Source organism: Solanum verrucosum, unplaced genomic scaffold, assembly GCF_900185275.1.
Source record: "Solanum verrucosum unplaced genomic scaffold, falcon-dt-bn FXZP01000283.1, whole genome shotgun sequence".
Taxonomy (NCBI): domain Eukaryota; kingdom Viridiplantae; phylum Streptophyta; class Magnoliopsida; order Solanales; family Solanaceae; genus Solanum; species Solanum verrucosum.
Genome location: NW_026020415.1, coordinates 244,906 through 250,905, shown reverse-complemented (window position 1 = coordinate 250,905; position 6,000 = coordinate 244,906).

The window sequence follows — 6,000 nt, the reverse complement described above, 5'->3', positions numbered from 1 at the left end:
ATAAATATGATGCAAAATTAGATGCAAATCTCAAATCGAGTTCAGAACTAGTATGATCTTATCCCACTCAATACATTTATTATATGTGTATGTAAATCGAAGTCGAAAGCGAACTCTGCACGAAATCGCTTTCGACTATAATATAAACAGGGCATTGATGAGAAAATTACCAGTATCAGAGAGGAATAGTTGAAAAAGCTGAAATTGAAGAATAAAATTTTAAGCGAAAGGGTTGAACCATGGAAGGATGTGTTCATTGGGGCAATTGAGGTGTGTAATTTATAGTATCGCTTACACAAGCTTCAACGTTGGTTACAGCTAACCATGGTTAGTGGATAAACCCAAGAAGTTGTCAAGATAAGATTTTTGAAAAATTAATAATAATGAAAATAATAATTTTATATAGCTGGAAAAAGACAACATGTATAAGTAATGCAATTAATTATTTTCCAAATATGAATACTAAAAGTACATGAATGAAGGATGATTTACTTGCTAATCCTAAAAATTCTAAAGGAGGAACAAACACTTGAAACATAATGGAAAATTGATTATTGGTAATATCTATTTTTTTATATTTATTAAATAAATATAAAATATTATCTCAAATTATTTATATATAATCTAGTAAACACAATAATAGTAGGGGTGGAAGTAGGGTATCTAGTGTCATGGAAAGTGGGGATAGGATGTAATTTATATGGAATGCTATTTATGAAATTTATTTTCTCGAACTTATTTTTTTTATAAAAATATTTTAATTTTTTTAACCAATAAAACATGAAAATTTTAAAAAATTGAAATTCAATACAATTTTCTCACATGTATATATATATCTAGTTGTTTCTTACGTGGACAACTATAATATAGGTTATTTCTTTGGAAAAAAATCTCAAATTTGCTTAATATTGATAGAGTCAAAGTATTTGTTGGTGTTAAAAACTAACACGATTGGAAAATAGAGTTTAACCAAAATTAGATCGTTTAATAAGTACCCATAAAAACATGATTGATCACCTAATTCGTTCAAGTTTGAACGTGCTATTAATTTGCTTGACTCGATCTATTTTACGGTCCAATACAAGTCGTCTAAAGTTGAAGTTTGAACTAATACGTAAATCAAATTGATTTGTTACTCCTTCTTTTCATATTTACATGTCGTCCTTACTAAAAATGTACAATCCTTAATATTTGTCATACCACAAAACTAATGCATAAATGACATTATTCTTCCTATTTTACCCTTATGAGTTATTAGCATTAAGAATATACAGTTGACCAACATAGAAAAACTAAGTAAATATTTTTTGTCTATTGGTCAAATTAGTTGATCAAAATAAATTGATTCATGTTCATTGATTGAAAACTTGACTTCAAAAAACCTTAAATAAAGGTAGAATAGTACACTTATTTAGTTTCTTAATGCACGTGAAATATATCTCAATCTTAAATGAATCATGTAGTGCGCAATTCAAATTTGAATTTAATCGGAGCTTAGCCCCTATTTGACACCCCTAATATATGAAATTAAAAATGCAAACAAAATATATATAATAAAAAAAATGGGGATAAGAATAGGAAAGTTGAGTTAGGGAAAAGTATTTAGAAGTTGGCAAATAATACGTAAGAAAGTGTTCGGTGCAAAAACGAAGAAATGGGTCGTATTTGCCGGTGGGTGGGTGGGTAGGATACACGTCAGATGAGTAATCACAAAGCCAAATATTGACAATCGCTATTTGTTCTCTTCTTTATTCTTTCTATCTTGCTCAATGCATATTAGCTAGCATCCTCATCTGCAAAAATTTACTGTAATTTATATGATGAATTTATCAACTTGGCCTTATAGCACGAATATTAAATTACAGCCTATTAGCTCCACCCTTTTAAAAAATAAGTTGGTCCACAATCCCCCACCCTATCCGAGTCAGAAATTTAGCGATGAATATGTAAAACTAAATATACACTCAATAATTTAATGTAAGTGTGCATCGAATCATTCTTCGCCTAAAATGGCTCGGCTCATGCCCAATCCTTTTCCTCCCCTGTCGCTTTGTCCTCTCTTATTTGAACCTCAAAGGTAAGGTGGTTCAAGCAGGTTCAAAATTTGAATTGGCTTAATATTGCGAAGTGATTGTACTTGTTGAATTTGGCTTAAAAAAAGGAAAGATTACACACTACATCTTAAATTGATAAGATATAGAACTTCTAGAAAACAAATGATGTTTTTGAAGTGTTTTATGTGAAAAAATATTTTTGAATAATAGGATATTAACAAATGTTGATTAAGAAGTTACTCCCTAAATATGAAAAAAATGATAATTACTACTTCTTTTTTATCATCTTAGGAAACTCCTCCTCTTTTTCGTTTCCCTTTACCCCACATCTCGAATAAATTAACAAACAAAAAGTGAAAAGAACGCGTAAAGTACTGTTAAACATAGGAGACAAAGTTGTGAAAATCCTTAGGAATCAAATCCGACCGACGTGTAGTAGATGAGGTTGTTCCTAGCTTAATTAGAGATTTTAAATTTAAGCTTTGATTATGACAAAATTCTTGATAAGAGGCAAATGAATTCTATGCGTGTGAATCTAAATTAATCAAATTCCAATATAAATATCAAACATCGATCGGAACAAAAGAAAAAAGAAATCAAATCTGGGAACTTGTACATTTTCAAGTCATCTAATTAAGACACTTTTTCAAAAAGAAAATTTTTCTTTAAGTTGCTACCTACACCAACTATATGGTAAAGTTGTATCTGGGGTAAATGTTAGCTGTTTAACTCACCAATCTTAAACGAAAGTGGTCGAGAAATTTCTTATCTTCTGTTGGTAACAGTGTTTATCAATTAACTATCATATATATAATTACATATAACTTTAACCAATTGAAAATGTTCAAATTTGCTCTCCAATTCTACCTAAAAATATATTTATCAACTATTAAATATAAATTTATGCCTGCGCTTTTGCACGATCTTAAAATATCTTATCAGAATTAATAAATATAATATCGAAATATTTTCTTAAAAAAATTTGCCTTCAAATCCGACTAAATTACGTCTAAATATTCTTAATTCATTTTACTATTAACATCTTCGTATATATATATATATTATCATTACTTAATGATTGTGAACTTTTAAAGCTATTGAGATTCTTGTATAATTTATTTAAGTGATACTATATTTATACTTGCTCCTTATTGAGAAATATCTTAAACGAAAAGAATCTCAACAAACTTTTTCTTTTTATTGGCAGACAAGCAAAATGAAATTTTTCATTCTCTGACTAAGACAATATTTTAAACAACATCTATTTGAGTTAATTCACATTATTTCATATATTTTATTTATTTAAAAACAAGTACTTTTATTAGGTAAGATTAGATTTTTGAGTCATTTTTAATATGTTAAAGATATTTTTGATCTAATAATAAGTGGAAAAAGAGGTAAATTTGATTCAATAAGTGGAAGAAGGCATTTAAACTAGTTCTGATACATTGAGGACATTTTTTAAAACCTTTTTCATATATAAAATAAATAAAGAAGAAACTAACACATGAATTTAACGAGTTAGCTGGGTCTAAACTATTAAAAGGTTATAAGACAAACTTTACACCACAACCAAGAACTTCCCAAAATTTCTTTTATAAATCAAAAGAAAACTAAACAATTGTCAAAGTACAATAAAAAAAATAAAAAATTATTTTTAAAATGTCAAAAATATTTCTGATCTAATAAGTGGAAATAGAGAATTCCCACTATAAAAATTTTCTTACATTATTTTATGAATTTTCAACTATAACTACCTATATATAAATTTCAAGTAGTTTCAAACTATAAGATAAAAATTCTCTATTTATCTTACAAAAACAATATATTTTTCTTTTCCAAGTTTTTCCAAGTCAATAAGAATTATGATTTTTCTAAATACATAAGCAAAAATCAAGACATTTTAACAATTAATTTAATAAAAATTACTTTGAACTCATTAGTTCAATTTGTTATGTGCCCTTAAGAATATAATTCCCTCCTTGAGCTATTGTTGTCTAAGATATACACATTCATATTCTTTAGAATAGAACAAAAAAATTGTTCTATTAATATGATACTTCAATTTATAAAATTCAACAACCTCAACTGATGGAGTAAATCACACGACTCTATAATCTTTTTGTTTTTAAAAAACACATGCAAAAAACAGGAGAAAAAAATTCAGATGAAAAGATACAATTAAAAAAAATACTAAATAGTTATGATATACACCCTTGAAAATTGGATTAAAATTATAGATTAATGGGAATGAAGTATCATCATTCAATACAACGTGAGTATATTTTTTCAATTATTATTTTTAATTACGTTAGATAAACTGTCTAAATTGAAGATGGTCCTAGTGCTGAAACTCTACGTCCATTGTCTACTTAGAAAAAAAAAACTTAGGTCTTTGCAAGTTTTGATCAAGCATTCATTTGGATGGTTCAAAAAGGGAAAAATGTATCCTACCTTGAGGGTCGTTTGATTGGTAGTATGAGATATATAAAAATATTTTATTGGTTGTGATATCTCATATGATTAGACCGATATCACACCTTCTATATGATATAATTAATCTCATCATTGTAGTATAAATGTCAGAGGAAAATAATCTTGTGACTAACTAATTAATATCCATTTAAATATATAATAAAATAATCTCATATTTTATCTTAAAATTATTATCCTTATTCTACCAACTAAACTGCCATGAATCCATGATTAAGGATAGGGTAGAAAAGCCCAATATTACAAAAAATATTTATTTATTTTAACATTTATATCAAACTATATTTGCTAATTTTGTTAAGGTATAAACAGTAAATACATATTAATTAACAATAACAAAGTAATAAAAATTGTATAAAATAAAACTAATCAATTTGATATAAGTATTATATATGTGAAAAATTATATTTTATGGATTTCAACGGGATACAACAATTTATAGTTTGTATAAAACTAATTTATACATAGAATAATTTCTTAATAAATAATGAAAGTCAACTTTCTTGAATAAAAATAACTCTGCCACTAGTATATACACGTACGTGTGTGGGCGCACAATAATAACTTGTTTGACCAACAAACGTTGTGGTGGAGTGGTAAGTACTCCTTTATTCTTAATTAAAAGGTCTCGAGTTCGAGCCCTCTTGGGTACAAAATCGCTTTTGTTAGGGAACGCTTTACCCTTCAATGTGGGACTTGTTTAGTCGAGCTCCAATATGAACATCGAATAGGAAACAAAATAAAAATAACTTGTTTGAAAAATCTATACAACCCTTTGCTAATGAAAAACACATGTGAGTAAATATAAATTTAAAATTTAAACCCTAAAAAATCATGTACTATGTTATTTTTGGAATATTTACATCACGTATAATATATATTCCCCGTCTCTTTTTAATTAGTTGTTATAAAAAAAAAATTATAGTCAAACGATATGAATTTAGACTAGCATTTTAAGATGTATTTTTTCATCATATTAATATGAAAAAAGTTACAATTTATAGAACTTTCCGTGTAGTTTCTGTCTCAAATTGACTCTCTAAAAATTGCAATTTTGAAAATTAGTCAAATTGACTTTCGAAAAGTGCAACATGATAACTAAAATGGGATGGAAGGAGTAATATTATATATGCGAATATTTATTTATATAATATCTTAATCTTGTATATTAAAATGTATGTAATATATAAAAAATATTTATACATAAATATAAATTAAATCATATATTTATACACAAACTATGAATTATACAGCACAATTAAAAATAAAAAATATTAAGCGTAATTTTTCAAGATAAATATTTAACACCAAACAGAAAAAGAAGAATTAAATCGCAAAGCACAAAGCGTCAACCCGTGACGAGGGATGGAGGAATTGAGTTAGTCCCAAAATAAATGAACATATTTTATTTTTATTTAACAAGTATTTATTGCCATAATCAACGCTTTAATTA